Source organism: Hydra vulgaris, chromosome 02, assembly GCF_038396675.1.
Source record: "Hydra vulgaris chromosome 02, alternate assembly HydraT2T_AEP".
Taxonomy (NCBI): domain Eukaryota; kingdom Metazoa; phylum Cnidaria; class Hydrozoa; order Anthoathecata; family Hydridae; genus Hydra; species Hydra vulgaris.
In genome coordinates this window covers 60,310,899-60,328,350 of record NC_088921.1, presented here as the reverse complement: position 1 = coordinate 60,328,350, position 17,452 = coordinate 60,310,899, and the positions used below count along the sequence as shown (strand labels likewise).

The 17,452-nt window shown below is 27.3% G+C and overlaps 1 protein-coding gene across 1 annotated transcript in view; it reads right to left on the bottom strand.

The window, feature by feature from the left end:
- LOC101238486 (RYamide receptor) overlaps nt 1–16,119 on the bottom strand; it is a 40,294-nt gene extending 24,175 nt beyond the window's left edge. Inside the window, exon 1 of the mRNA XM_065791585.1 lies at nt 15,989–16,119. The gene's annotated coding sequence lies outside the window, so the exon portion shown is untranslated. The remainder of the gene's footprint in view (nt 1–15,988) is intronic.
- Between the last annotated feature and the right edge of the window lie 1,333 nt (nt 16,120–17,452).

Genomic DNA, 17,452 nt, shown 5'->3' with positions numbered 1-17,452 from the left:
GTAATAAGGACTACGGTTTCAAAATAATATTATTCCTCTAACCTAAAAAACTTGGAAAAAGCTTCTGGATACTAAAAGCTAAGAAGAAACAGTGGTTATGTAACTTTCAAATCGGATATCCTTATTGGGACTCCGCATCCTTTCTCGTATCAACATTAGATAAAACTACTAAAATATTTAAGAAAAAGATACAACCAAAATCCAAAAATAAAATTAAAATTGGGGTGGTATAAAATTTGGGTGAATAAAAATTTAGCGTTATCTATACTAGAACGCGCGTCGTCGTTTCAAGTTGGTTTACGTAGTCGTCTTTAACTGTATAAAGTGATTGAGATAGAAATTTAATAATGATAGTAGTACAAATTGAATGACTTAAATAATAAATATAAGATGAATTTTTGAGAAAGTAATTGCTAACATTTTTAGCTACGAGGATTGCTAACTAAAAAAGAAAGCAACTCTTGTGGCCAAATTGCTGTCTTCATTGATACAAATAACGCTAGCTCGTTGCTAGCTAATTTTCCACTGGTAAATGCAACTTGGAAACCAACTGAGGGTTATCACATTATATCATACTTTTCATTCATTCGGATAAACTTGCAATATAGATAAGTAATATAGTCTGTAAGATGCTTCAAAAAACAATGCTGAATTACGTGTTGTAATAAGCGGATTTTTAATAAATAAAATAATAAATATTTTCTCAAAATGATTATGATAAATAGGGTTATCATAATCATTTTGAGAAAATGTTGGTTCATAGATACCATTAGGCAATTTGAATGAAACATACAACTAAACCCAAGCTAATGCATTTAGTTGCATCACTTGATGGTTCAACGAATAGCAAGTATGGGGTTACTTAATTTAGTGCAAACCAGTAAAACAATCCTTACAAGATGGGTTTACCAGTAAAACTATCTTTACAAGATGGGTTTAATAGTTTGCAAAAATCTGAAGTATGATACGACAATGATACGACAATGATTTATAATTTTACTTCTCTGCTAGATGGAGAGTAACTACATAAATCTGACAAGAATGACATAAAAAACTTATCTACTGACGCTTATATTAGTAATAGATATGCAAATGCTATCAAGTTTGGAACACTTTCCCTTAATCTTGAAAAATATTATCATAATCTCGTTCACGCTGGCGTAAAACATTTATGGGTTGATGATTTGTGTGTGAACAAGAAATCTTAACCTTTATTTTTGTGTCAATTTTATTTTAAGCTTCGCTTTGAAACTTTTACTAAACCTTTGCTGGAACAAGGCACAATTTGCATAAAGTTCTTTTGATACTCCCAGTTAATTTGGTGAATTTTATCAAATCTTAAATGCAAACTGGGGTTCGGTACAGCTGCAATAAGTGTATTCTGATTTCACTAATGATTAAGAGAAACATAATCAAAAGAAATTGGAAGTATCAAGAAGACTTTAAAAATTAGAGACAATAATGAGCTATGAGACAATGCTATTCGAAAAAGACTAGCTTGTACCTCAAAATAATGTTATTTTACAGTACAAAAAGTTATAAGTGAAAACGCTTTGGAAAAAATATGGGTTGCTTCAAGATTAATTACCAAAGATTAACTTTGTAGCAACCAAACTTTAAGGATTATTTTTTTGGAATATTCAAGATTTTTTTAAATCAATATTTACATGTAATCTTTCTAAGGTTGAGATCTCCAAGCTACTTGTAAATTCATGACAAGTTCTAAAATTCCGCATTCACACTCAAACAGCAGAACGCTGCATCAAGAACGTTACAGAAAGCACCTTCTATTATTTTTGACCTAGTAAAGAGAAATAAATTTGTTAGAACTAGAATGATGCATCGGAAAGAACTTCCCCCATTAAAACAAAAAAAAGATTTAAAAAATATAACTTTGAAATAAAAAAAATGCATGTATTTTGTATTTTAATCAAACAGATCGAAACTTTTTTGCAACTAACTTTTCATGTTTTAAGATGTAGAACTAATATTTTTAACATTTATACTCGTCTCAAGTTAAATGTTTTGCCAATCAAAACAAATTATAAAAATATAAAAAATTTAAAATTTAATTTGGCATTCAAAAGTTAGCCCCATAAAATTTACCATCACCTCAAATAAGTCACATCTAATATAACATTTACAAAAAACAAATTCTATAGAAGAACTAACAAAAAATTTTAGAATATACAAGATGGAGTAATTTTTTGATGAAAAACCCGTTCTCTATACATTAGGGATAATGACTCTACTTTTTTTTTCCGGAGGGGTATTGGTGTTTAACCATTAAGAAATTTAACCATTAAGAAAATTTAAATTGTTTCTGAAAAAAAAAACCCGATTTGACATTAATCTAAGTACAAAAAATTTAGAGGTTACACTTTTCCTAAAACTTAACAAGCTCAAGTTTTCAAAATAGAAATCTCTTTATGTTAAGAATACCAATAAAAATTATAAATTGCGAAACTGAAATGTTTTTAAATTAAATTAATAAGAAGTTATAAAACTTTTATTATAAAGTTTTGTACACTTTGGATGTAAAATTTCTTGAGCAATCTTTAAAATATCAAAATCTTTCGAACCCATTACAAACCCTGCTTAATTAAACACACTAGGGATGGAACTTTTACTTATTTTGATGTAAAAACGCGAATTACTTTTACGCCTAAATTACTTTACATAATTCATATAAAAATATATAATTTACTTATATTTAAGAGTAATTCGTTTTTTTTTTTACTTAAATTATATAACGCGTAAAAACTTAATTACTTAAGTTAAGTTTTTTAAATAAGTAAGAGTTACTTGAAAAAGTAATTTACTTTTACAAGTAAAAGTTATTTACATTTTCTTTTTTACTTCTAAATGTAACTTTCTTTTAATGGTAAGTTATGTAAAGTAAACTACTTTAAAAAGTAATTTTGGTTATAATTTTGTAAAAAATTTACATCGAAATGTAATTTACTTTTTAAATGTGAAAAAATTTATTTATGAAATAAACTTACGTAAATATAATATTTAAAAGACATAACAAAGTAAAATAAAAATACATCGCAACAACAAATTACTTTTACGTGTAAAAGTAAGTAATTAGCAAAAACAGCTTACACAAAAGTAATTTGAAAAAAATTGTTATTTATTTTTACAAATAAAAGTAATTTTTTTCTTTGAAATTTTATACTTTACTTAGTAAGTAAGTAAAAAGTAAGTTATATTATTTACTTTCTCAAAGAACAGTCATTTCATGTTGATTTAACATAAATTTTGAGATAGGTAGCTTATTCAAATGTATTGCCTGTTTGATAGCACTATATGGGTAATACATCAGATAATACTCTGATGTATGTGGGCAATGTTTGTGGTGGGGCATCGGGAAGAGTTTTTTTTTCACATCTATCGTAAAGGGTAGTTCTATTATAATTAGGGGCAAATATAGCCAACACGCGGCTATACTAGTAGCATAGAGACAGGCTCCCTGTCGCATGAGTGCTAATAAGGGTTGCTAAATAATCATTGATTTTTTATTTCTTTTTTTTTGTTTAGCAGATTAGGCTAATGGCCATAATAAAAGTTTGTCGGGGGAAGAAGGGAGAATGGGGGCATAATTTCTAAGCTATGGGTAATTCATGGATGTGTAAACCTTCCAGCATTTGTGTGAACTTAATAAAAGTACAAGTTGAAATTGTTTTCAAAGCACTGGAGAGAACAACACTTTTATGGATCTTTTTTTTTTTTTAATTTTACTTTATCATTCCGGCTTTACTTTGATTTTACTTTATCTTGACAGCATTTGTGTAGTCCCAATGAACGTGCATGTTAAATTTGTTTCCTGGGCAAGGAGGTCGTACCCTTACTTTTTTATCTAATATTTCATTTTTCTTTAAAGTTGGGGTTTATAACTTTTTAGAAAGAAAGATTTTTTGCATAAAAGCTTTGAAAACATTTATTTGTTTCAGAATCAATTTTTTTTCGGGAGGAAATAAGTTAGTGGCCCTGATAAAAATTTGACGCAAAAGAGCCGGGCATATTTGTAGTTAAGCTGCTGCTTTTCGCTTCTGTTATTCATGGTGGTTGTTGTCAGGAGGGGGTTCGTATGTGTTTTTTGCCAACTGGAGACACACACGCACACAAAAAAAAGTCCTCGATATTTGATATTTGCCAACAATACTTCAAAACTTGCCAACTAAATGTACAAATGTGCTAACTCAAATGCATATATAATAGCTTTAGGGTGGGGATACCCCTTCACCCCCATTCGGGACGGCGCTGGTCAGCTCTTGTCGAAACAGCCATTCAGAAATAAAAATTTTTTTTTTTGTTTATTTATTAATAGCTATTCATAAAACTGTTGTCTGGAATGAACTAAATTCAATTAGTCCATTCCAGAAAACAATTATTCCTTTATTATTCTATTATCTAACAAATATTCGAGTTCGTCATTTCCAGAAATAACTTTTATTTTGGTTAGATTGATTTTTAACAATCATGCTGAATAAAGGAAGCCAAAATACAAAACTTAGAATAAAATTGCAAAATGTAGAGCCATTTCCAAAACAAGAGCATTAAACCAGATAGTCTTTCAAAAAAAAACTTTCAAACAACTGATATAAATAACATCAAGATTAATTAGAAAAAAAAAATTAAAGTTAAAAAAGTATAAATGTAAAAGTATTTAACTTGAAAAAAAATTTATAACTTTTTATAACCGCAACAACTGCTTATTTTAATTTATTTAATATTTAGTAGGATGGTTTAATTTATTTAATATTTAGTAGGATGGTTTAATTTATTTAATATAGCGTATTTAGTAGGATGGTTTAATTTATTTAATATAGCGTATTTAGTAGGATGGTTCAAAAATGCACACTTTCAAGTTTAAAATTATATGGTCGATTGTGAAAATATGTTATTTTATCATACAAATGAAATAACATCAAATTCTTTTTATTGTTCAGTAAATTTTTGTTACATTTTTTAATTTAAATTTTCAAAAAATTTAAAGTAAAAAAAAATAACAAAAGTGCAAATCAAAATATTTTAACAACCAGATTCTAATGACATATTTAAAACCAGGCCCGTAGCAAACTTTTTGTTTGAGAACTTAACTTCATGTGAGGACATGAAGCAAACTCCAAAAATTTATATATTCATGTTTATGTAAAGCTTTTCAAAAGTATTGCGATAATCGGAGTCTGCTAAAAATGAACCCTTAAAAATGTTGACTTTCCTTTTATGCCATTGGTGTGAGAGTGATGAGTTTATAACAATTATAAATACATTTTTTTAACATTTTAAACTAAATTTAAGTCCATTAACAAGTCTCTTCTGTCATGCAATAATCTCCTAATGTTCAAAAACTATGAACATATAAATTTTGAGTAACCCCTCCAATTATTTAGGGGATTTAAATGGGACATTTTTTAATTCAGTTATGGATTTTTAATTTTTTTAATTTTTTATTTTTCTTAATTTGCCGTTACAAATTAATAATTTTCTTTTGTAAAATATACGAAAGGCGGGGAAAAGAAGAAGACAAAAATAGTCTTATTGCCAAGCCTCTAAATATCAGTGAATAATAAAGTCATTAAATGCATGTTATTAAAAATTGATGATCATGTGTTTTTCTGAAGTTTGAGTTTAATATCCTTATTTTAGTTGACAATTATAGTTTTGTATGTTTTGAAAATATATCTAAAAAATTAAAATTAATGTATCTGAAGTACCAAATTCTTCTGTTTTAGTATGTTATTTTAGAAAAACGTGAATCTTTTCCTAAAATAACGTAATAAAACAGAAAAAATATTACATAAATAACAGAAATTTTGAATAATTTTTTTTTTAACATATAAATAAAATGGTTTAAAAAATTTTTATCCATGAAAATACAAATTAAACAAAATACAAGATTTAACTTTAAATGGCTTTAAATACAAGTATTGCGTGGTATTATACCACATTAAAAGCGATGTAAAAAAGTTTCATAATTTGAAAATGCGGCGTATTCCTTTATTACCAAACCTATTAAAGTTACTTAATCAACAGCATCTTTAACTAATAGTATTATTAATAGCTACGTTTATATCACATTAGAATGTTTAGGAAAATATAAAAAAGTTTTACAATTTGTACAAGCGACGGCTCCTTTTATCAACAGACCAATTACAATTAATTAATCAATAGCCTCTTCTTTAACTAATAATATTATTATATAGTTACGTACAAATGAGGTTTTCTAAAAACCTTATATTGTGTTGTTAAAAATCACATTAAATTTATTTAAAGACTTTATGGATAACCAAATAACCAATAACACAATGATGTCTTTAATAATTACATCAATATTACATCTCAAAATTTACGTCCGTAAATTATGAGATGTAATATTAATATAATTATGTAAACGCAAAAATTTTGGTCAAAATGGTTTTTATAATATTTCATACTAAATTTTCTTTAAAATTATACTATCTTGTGGTATAAACAAAAACATACTATATACCACACTTAAGCGTGTTCTTGCTTATCACATAAGAATGTTTAGAAAGATTGAAACAACCACTTCAATTGGCAAGGATGTAAACTTAGTGTAAGAAAACAAAAACAATAGAAATTACTAATTTGTTGCCCTCAGATTTGTAGTAGGGATGGTAAATGTTTAAGGGTATTTTTTGAATCCAGGCCCTAATCACCACAATTTTTATTTCTTTGACTACTTATAAATCGTTTTTACGCTACAGCTTGGGATATAGGTATATTACACAGCGGCCAAGCAAAGTGTATTTTGTTATTAGACATACGTGGTCAAGAGGCCCAATTTCTGTTTCTCTGGAGCGATAACTTTTATGAAAAAAAAAAAAAAAAAAAAAACTCTTTTAATAGATGTTAGAGCTTCTGAACCTTGCGGCTCTTGCTTTAGTTGCTTGTGGGACCGTAAGTTTTGCTTATACTGGCCTTGCGGTAACTAGGCCACTGATACTACACGCAGATAAAGATATAAAACTTTTAGAGTCAAAGGATTTTCTTGAGCAGATGGCCTTATTTTGTATCAGAGTGGTAAGAAATCTTTACAAAAATAATGGGTCCTCTTAAAAAGTTCGGGTCTCCTTAATCTTCAAGCCATTGTGGTATAGCTCCCATAAATCAGGACAAGTTTAATTTTTCCTCCTTAGTTTTTAAATAATAAATGCATTTTCGCAAAAAAATTATAAAAAAAGACTAACAATTACTCCAATTATTATCTTTTTTAATAATCTACCCTTTCTGAGTCTCCCATGGGTATATGCGCCTTCTGCTAAATGCCTTATTTTGTTTAAATTCCAGACCTTTCGAATGGTTGGCTAGAGAGTGAACATTTTTGAGACGGTTTGATTCAGAGAATGGTTATAATAGTTAAACCATGGACCGGAATTAGAGAGGGTTTTAATCATGGGCGGAAACCTATTGTTGATATATTCAAACTTTACAGGGAAGAAATACCTAAATCCGCGCAAATCGAATGTTGCGGCAGACTAAATGTTAGTGCCTTAAGTTTTACTTTTTTTCATTTCTTTTATACAAGATCATGTCAAGTTATCTTAAAATATAAGTAAATATATTTGCTTACTTTGTATAAGTTACTTTTAATTTACTTTACAATTTATATAAAATTTAAGCCTATCTAATTTAAATTTTATTTTATGTAATTTATTTTTTACTTTTTAATGTAATTTTTTGTTATTACTTTTAAAATAAAAAATTCCTACTTAAAAAATACTATTTTATTTGTAAATTTAATTTACATTTGGTAGCATATTACTTTTATGTAATTTACTTTCATATGCAAGTTACTTTATCATATAGTTTTTTTTTATTTAGTTACTTTTAAAGGTAAATGTAAGTTACAGTTTGAGGAAATTTTATATTATGTAATGTAAAAGTAAAATTTCTTTTTGACGTGACTTACTTTTACACGTGACTTACTTTTACACGTGACTTACTTTTACACGTGACTTACTTTTACATGTAAAAGTAAATTACTTTTTGATGTAATCTTCTTTTACATGACTTTTTTTGAAAGTAAAAAAACTTACTTTAAAAAGTAAAAGTCGTTTCAAAAAAATAAATTACTTATACGGAAATGTAAATTTACATAAAACGTTTCAAATTACTTATGTAATTTACTTTTTAATAAAAATTAACTTACTCGAGTAAGTAAAAAAAAAGGTAAGTATAAATGCCATCCCCTAAACACACACACACTCACACAAATAAATAAATTTCAAAGATTAAACTGAAAAGTTTAAAATAAGTTTAACATTTTTTCTTTTTTTCCTTAAGGAAGATTTTTTAACAAAGAAGTTCACGTCGCAGTGGAGCAGAAATGCTTCAAAACTGCACATTTGACGAAAATAAAAACGTTATGAAACGTTTTTTTGGGTGGTAATGCATAAAAGAGTCTCTGGTCCATCTTATCTATGTGTTTTTTTTGGGTAGAACTGACCTTTAACCCTGTAGAACTCATAATCTAGCTCAATTCTTTTGTTTGAAAAATAACTCGCGCAAGCGAGTTATTAGTTCTGCTTTGTTTTTATAGTGTTAAAACTGAAGTTTGTTAAAAGTTTTAAATTTTTTCCAGGGATTCTTCAATTTTAGGTTTGCCGCTGCCTTTTGGTTGTGAAAAAATAATTTTAAAGTGCTTAAAATATACATTAATAGATCTTTTAAAAAAATTTATAATTTTTTTTTATTATAAACTTTTTTTAACGCGTTTTTTGTTTAAATGCTCACTTAGATACAGTTTCAAATTATTTTTTTTAATGAAATTGCTGATGATTACAGATTGTAAAATTTTTTTTTTGCACTCATTGAGACCTATTGTGTAAATTAGTTGAAGCGTCAATTATACCAGTAGAAACTAGGTAACGAAACCAGGTCATGAACGCTTGAACGTTATTTTTTATTTTTTTATTTTTTTTGTCATTTTTTTTTTGAGCACACCACAAAAACCTAACGAGTTTTTGAGTAGCTTATTTTGAGTGACTTTTTACATTAAATTCAAATTACTGTAATTTATTTCAGTGAACCTCAGATCACTTGATCCGAGGTTCACTGAAATAAATTACAGTAATTTAACTTGTCTTAAAGTAAACACAAGTTAAATTTTCAACTTGTGTTTACTTTAGCGGTTTTTAATATGATAATGCACATACTTTATCAAGAAGCATAAACTTGCTAGAACTTATTGGAGGTTTTTGTTTTCAATAGTGGCTTTGTTGTGCCAATGTTTTGAAAATAACTGTTTTTTTCTGAAAAACATTTAGCCTTTGTTTTGTAAGCTTTACTAATGAACGAGACAATACTTAGAACAATAGAAAAATTTGTGAGTTAAAAAGGTAGGAATTGCGAGTTAAAGAGAAAAGTATAATATCAAATTTATCTAAAACTATTCATCTTTTAAACCATTGGATGGTGTTGTTTTTTTCTCCTTTGAAGAATCGGATGTTAATATTTACTGAGTGCAAAAAACACGATGTACAGATCGAGACAAGATTACAAAAATCTGCTTTTCCTCAATTTTAGTCTCAATTACTGGAAAAAATGTCGCATGACAATGTGATATCTCTAAACAAAACATGGTTTCTGGTTTCAAAAATTTTGACAATTATTTATTGAGTAAGGATTGTCCAAAACTAATATAACCACAGTCGCAAATATAGAATTATATTGTTCTATTTCCAAAATCAAACTTTGTGTCATTAAAATCATCAGAAATCTTAATCACATCTTGTTACATTTTAAATGGATCGTCCATAAATTACGCAACACTATATTTTACCAATAAATAAAGCAAAAAAGATCAAATTTTTTCCCTCGCAGAGCCTTAAGTTAAATGAAAAATCGAAATAGCGCCTTACGCTTTTTGATTTTCCATTTAACTTAAGGCTCTGCGAGGAAAAAATTTTGGTCTTTTGCTAAAGATCTCCTATTTTTTATTTTAAAATAAATTGCGTAATTTGTGGATGATCCTTATGACAACAGCTGATATTAATAAAGTATTAATAAACTCTTATTATCACTGACCAGCAACTTTAAAAGAGACAATATATTTGCTTTCATTAGCTAGAAAATAATCAGGATAATAGAAAATATTGCTTTGGTGAAGCTGTTATTGAAAAAAATTATTACCGAAAGTTACGTTGACTTTACGTTGTTTTCATTTTAGAATATTTAGATAAAAATATTTAAATATTGAAAAGATTAAATACTTTGACATTATTATGGTTAGGTTTCTTATTTTCATTTTTTATTAAACTTTGTTTTCATTAAGATTTGTTTTTCAGTTATATTGGCTGGGTTTGTATGAATTGCAAATGTTCGTAAAAAATATTCAAAGTAATGACAATTTTATGAAAATAACATTCTCTAAAATGTTTGAGTTATTTACAAATATTAATAATACAATAAAAAATGTTTCATATAATGCTACAAATCCATATTACTATTTTTTTATCAATATTCTGCTTCCTTTAAATTCTTTTGCTAAAACGTTTTATTTTTTCCAGAAAGGTTAAGGAATTTAAAAACTTTTTGGCTTTTTCTTTTTTATTTGTCTTATTGACAGGGTTTTTTTTATCAATTACAAATATTAATAATTTTTTCAGTAAACTCTTTATTTAACAAACATGGGGTAATGGGTTTGCTATCAAATAATGACTTTCTGAATTCACTTGCTAGTGATGGAACTTTTTTTAGAAATTCTTTCTCATCTATTAACTTAATACAGTGGCAGCATTATTATTTTTTATTTGGACCGTGATCACTTTGTATACTTTTTTTGATCCTTGGGTGTTTATGTTTCATGATCGAAGATCTAATCCTAATAGTTAAAACATGTTTGTTGTTAACACCTTAAAATCTACAAGACCATAAATTATCTTTAGGTTTAACATGGTTTCACTTATTATCTACCTTATAATCTGCACTTTATATACCTTATAGTAATTGGCTCTTATAAACTTTATCAGAATGAGAGTTTAGGTGCAAATTTCATATTTATGCTGTCATCAAAATTCAAGTATTTATAATGTCACCAACAAACAAATATGTATAATTTCACCAAGAACCAACGCTTTTAGCGCACAAGAAAAAACTCAGTCAGAAACATTTGAAACAGTTTTGAGTAAATTTCGACATATTTGTGCCAAACTTCGACAATTTTTCAATTTTTCTCAGATTATTTTTACAGTCTTGAAATAAAAAAACTTTAACTTGGTACGCAAACCATGTGATTTGAGTACTGAAACTAAATTAACCTCAAAAAGTGACCAATTAACCCAGCTTTGTTGACGGAAAATAGTATTAAAAAAAATTGTTTTACTTTAAATAGGATCAGAATTTGTAATAAGATACAATATTGTTCAAACTATATTTTGGCACTTTTAGGATGAAAAAACCACATAAGGTTTAGAACCATCTTACATTACATAAGCGTTTTATAGTTTTAGAAAATTGTCTAAAAATATAAACATGCAGTCTTTTATTTGTTTACAGCGGTTTCTAACTCATGTAAACCTTCAGTAAAATGAGGTGAATAGAAAAAGAAGGTTGATTAGAAACAAAACTTTATATACATATATAACATTGTAAATGAAAGTTTATTTAAGCAGGAACTTTTAACAAATTAGATTTTTACGTTGGTAACATTTTAAATTTAGATAAAAACATTTTTGTTTATTTGACTTAAAAGGCAGTTGATATTCTATTAAGTTCACATCAAATCAACCTTATTTTGCTTTTATGTTAATTTTACTCTGAATTTTCTGGTGAAACTGTATTCAACGCAAACATGTAACAAACTTTGTAAAAGCTACTTTTAACTTTAAAATGAAGTTTTAAAGCTGTTTAAAGTAATAATTTTAATGCTGTAATTTTTGAAAAAAACAATTCTTTTAAACTTTATGTTTTTTAATTTTTAGTGTAAAAAGAAACGTGACTTTTAAGGTGTTTCTCCCCCTAAACTTGATAAAGTTTTCATTTAGATTTCTGTATGCTTTAGTTTTTTTTATCTTATTCATTTAAATCTTTTTACTATACTGATCTAGCTTTTTTAAGCCTAACTAACGAAGTTGTTTTTTAGGATAACTTATAATTTTAGGATAATATGCCGCGATTATATGATAAAAAGGGTCGATCCGTAAACTTTAACTGCTAATACTGTTAGTACTTGTACAGATTTTAAAACAATTGAGTCGTCGTCAAAAAAATAAAGTAAAATTGAAAAAAGAATTAGTTGACTTATATTGCTCCAGCTAATCTTTCAAAAACATATGCATGCATTAACCCAGGTGACTATATACTGGTCAAACCCAGTGGGCATTGGACGCTCTAAGACGTCCGACGGATGTCGAGTGGAAGTATGTTAGACGTCTTTGGACGTCTGATGCCCTCTTGGAATTTAATAAAACTTCCAAGTTATACTGATAAAACAAAAACTGCCTTAAACGTTACATTTTTAAAGTGATCTACCTCAAAAATATTTGTTTTGTAAGAGTTATGAATCGAGTGTCGCATACAAAAAATTTTACAATGACTGACGAAGAATTTTTGATCTTCAGAAAAAAAGAAATTAAAATATTGGCTTTGCTAAATCTGAAATTGAAATCTCAATGTTAAAAACATTCCTTATTTTAAAGTTATAACAACTGGTATAACAACTCATAAAAATTTTTCTAAAGTACCAGTTATAAGTTATTTTATACTATCTACCAATTATATGTTGTTTTATACTATCTACCAATTATATGTTGTTTTATACTTTCTATGGCTTTTATGACCTTTTTGTTTATGTAAAAATATGTGTAGTTAACAGTACATTATATTTTTTCTTGATTCAACTTACCAAAGGTTTAAAAAGAAGCAAACATAAACCTGTTTCTACTCACCCGATTTTGCTGAATAAGTAGAAACAGGGAGTTATTTGGATTATTTTGTTTTTTGAAGAAAGATAGCAAAATATAAGTATCATAAACTGATAGAGGCACTACTGACCTGAGTTTCGGGTTATAATTTAAAATTTTTACTTATGTTGGACATTTTGCTTGATTATATATTAAATTATAATTTTTTTCAAAGTTTTTTATAAGATAGTTTTTCAAAATCCTTTTCTCGTCTGTACTGAATTTGAGTGAGACAGTACTGTCTCACAAGTATTTCACCAAATAAGCACCGAAAGCAAAGATTAAGACCAAGGCTATATGTAAAAACATGCACTAATTTACAACTAATTATACTGCAGTATTGTAGTTAGTTCTTTTATATGTACTCCTAAATATATTTTTTTACTAAATCATTAATACTATGAGTTATTCTGTTTTATAAATAATATAAAATTTATGACTTGTAAAATACAAAAATCTTAAGAATTAAAAAAGCTATTAAGAAAATACCAACGTGTTACGAATTGTCCTTAAAATCAATCATAAACTAGCCAATCATATAGATTGTCTAGTTTATGTTTATGTTATAAAAGACAAGTAACAACTGCGAAAAGAAATGTTTTCTTCAGAGTATTATTAGTTTATTAGAGTTTAACTACTACGCATGCTTCAAGAACTTTAATTACAAACATGCTTCAAGAACTTTATCAAAGCTGCTCGCTTTTCATCTTCTTTATTCTTTTTGATTGAGAAAGCTTGTTAAGGTTTTGTCACAAAGTTTTAAAGAAAAATTTGAAAATTTGTGAAAAAGCTCTCAAAAATTTTGTTTAATCAGCTTTGCATTTTTAGATTTTATTGTATTCTGTGTTCTGTTCTTAAATCACTTTTATTACTCTTTCGTCACCACTCTTGAAAAGTTTAAGTTATAAAGCCTTTATGTTTATTAGGCTTTATCATTATTCTAGTTTTTGATAAAAAAACCCAAATTTTGAATTGCTAATGGAACTCAAACTACATTTAAAATAAAGTTCGAGCATTGCAAATACAAGCAAATTGAAGTATTTCATATAGAATACAAGTTTGTCTTAAAGTACAAATTGAAGTATTAATTATAATTTATGTTCATTAAATTAAAAGGAACTTTTACTTTACACCATGAGTTTAAACCATGTTGAACAATAAGTTCTACAAATTTCATGCACAAATATTTTATAAAAGATCAAGCAACACTTACCAGAACACATACTCGTAACTTGGAATTTTTAGTAGTTCTTTTTTTTTAACTTATATTATTTAATTACTTATATTTTATCACAAGTTTCATTCTAAAAACAAAGATAAACTCTTCTATATAAGAAACAATTTTTATTCAATAAAATTAGATGAAGTTTGAAATTACGTTAACAAACACTAGAGCCCTCTTGGTTAAAAAAAAATCTATTTATAAACATGTTCAAAGCTAGAGAACACATAAAATGTGTTATTTTCAAACTAAAGCTTTGACAACTGGCGCGAGTGACATCTCATCACGCAAACATAATAACTTCTATTATATTATCGTATCTTCTGTTTTATCTCTAATGAAGGAAGGTGTTATTGTTTTTGAAAAACAGAAACCTTATCTAATATTCAAATGATTCTAAAAAAAAACAATAAAACATCGTTTTATTTAAAGCAACGCTAAAAGTAGCCTTAAACTTTAAAGAAAAATAAATCTATATTTAGTAATTCGACGAGGTAAGATCAATAATTCATAGATACCAATTGCATAAAGTGTTGTGCCATTGTTTCAAATTTAGTGATAACAATTGCATGAAACGTTGCGCCATTGTTACACATTATTCAAAGATGTGGTTATAGTAAAATATACTCAGCATACTCACCGTTTTTTTCTACTTCTTTTAGTAATGAGCACAGTTAATTGCGCTTTGATTAACTGTGGTTGAAACTTATAAAATAAATAAAGATTTAAAGGCAAAAGCAAAAAAAGGGTCCGAATAAAATAAACCAGTAAAGCTGAAAGAAACGCAACTTTAAAAGTAGCGAGAAAATTTTGTCTTAAGTAAAATATAATGGTCAGGGGCGATTTTTATAGAAGTGGGGGTTGCGCTCAAATCTTTCCGCAAAATCACCCCTTCAAAACAGGCTATTTTCAACCTCTTCATTTTATGCTTAGAATCGCCCCTGATAGTGGTATATACATAAACCCAGATGTAAAACAAGCCGAACAAAAACAGTTTAGACTTTCTTTCTTCATTCTTTTAAAGGAAAGAATGCAATAGATAGAATAAAAAAAAACAAGCTTAATGAAAAAAAATAAGCTATTTAAAAACTCGTGATATATAAATAAGCTATTTAAAAACTCGTGGTATATAAATAAGCTATTTTAATACTCGCGGGCGTATCGAATTTTGAGTCTCTTACGTTAATAAAATCTGGAAATACTCTCACGTTTACAAAACCAAAGAAACCAAAATTTGAATAAAAATATTGTAAAAGCGAACGATAAGTGAATTAACCATGAAACAGTTTCATCTTCTTCTATACAAACGCTACTTCAATGAACACCGTAAAGATAACTAAGTAAGAAGCCAGCATATTTGTAAGGTCTTTTTCTCCAAAAAATATTTTTATTACAAAAACATTTGAACTATTTAAAGTTATATTAGTTAAAGAAAAGAGTGCGAATCAGGCCTACATGGTTATGTATATACTAGGGTTGGTTGGTTTTACTACCGCACACTGCAAAATGATGCAGTTGGATACTAATAAAAGATTTACTAGAATAATTTTGTGGTTAAAAAATTAAACTCAAAATTTGAGAGATTTTGGTTTAAGAGTTCCTAAAGGATTCAATATTAAAGATGTTTCGGATTAAGGAAAAAAAGGGGCCTCAAAATATGTGCTTTTCGCGAAAACTTACAATTTATATTAATTAGTATTTAACATATTGTTTTAAAGACATTTGCATCGTTTAATGATTTAAATTCAAATAAATTTTTCACAAACTTAAGAAGTTATCACAATTAATATGTTTTTAAAAAATATTGTTTTAGTTAACTAGAAAAACATACCTTTGCTTTAGAGTAAGAAGGGTTTGAAAATCAAAATTTGATATCTTTACTCTTAAAAAACTAACGCCAAAATAAACAAAAAAAATCTAACGCCTAAGTTAACGGTTATATTAGCGTTATATTTGGCATTTTTATTATCCGTTATATTTGCTCAACGTTGACGTTATATTGGTGTTATATAAAGAAAAGAAAAAACTAATGCTTTAAGAGTTATATTTGGCGTTATATTGATCTTACTTAATCCTATATTTACAACCGTCGTATTTAAAATACAATAAAAAACGTTTCAAGATAATAGTTACTACAGTATTTAACTGACCAAATAAATTATGCATTGTTTGACCATATAAAGCTATATAACAAAATAATTACCATAAATTACAAAATAATTACAAAAACAAATCTAAAGTTTACTTATTATAAAACTATTAAGTTCGGGGGCGCCTGTTGCGTCTGTTTTGAGCAATCATTTACTTATATATATTTTATATATTTTGAAAAATAATGTGAAGCCAGTGAAGAAATATATATATATATATATATATATATATATATATATATATATATATATATATATATATATATATATATATATATATATATATATATATATATATATATATATATATATATATATATATATATATATATATATATATATATATATATATATATATATATATATATATATATATTAGGGCTGTCCAGAAATTATTACACAACCCAGAACATAGCCTAGTGAAGTTTTTCCGATTATACTATCAATTCTTTATTGAAAATCATTTTTTACAGATTTATTTTAAGTCTTCTAGGGATTGCTCAAAGCTCTTTAACATTTTAACTAAAATATAACAAAAAATGTATTAAACTGGCTATTGCTAGGTTGTTCCACACCTAGCAATAGCCATGCTCTCTGCTGTTCATCTGTTGTTATTATTGTTGCAAAATCTGAGATTAGTTTGACGCCTCGTTCGGCAGCATCGTTGACAACTTTTACTGTTCGAACAAACTTTTCAGCAACTTGGAAGTCTTCATCTGCTGCCCATTGATTCACTGGTTTAGCAAGCCAATCTCTTCTGATGTTGAGATTCTGGAACAACAGATGTGACTCCGGTCCTAACAGACTCTTCAATGTTGTGTTGCGTTTGATTTGTCTGAAGATTGGTTTACCCATTCGGAAGTTTTCAGGCACTGCTATTGTCCACAATTTGTTTGCTATTTCTTGCTTAACATGGTCACTCATTTTAGGATGATGACTAAATAAAGCAAAAGGAACAACTTCTTCAGTGAGGTACCATCGATGGTTGTTTAGTTTGGCTACCACAACATCTGCAATTTTTTTGTCTACATTGCGGAAATCCATCATGTCATGAATGAGTTCTAGATCGTTTACGGGAGCATCGGCTCCAATACTGGCTTGCATCCATGCTGAGGTGTAAAAAAGAGCCAAGAATCTGTTTATAC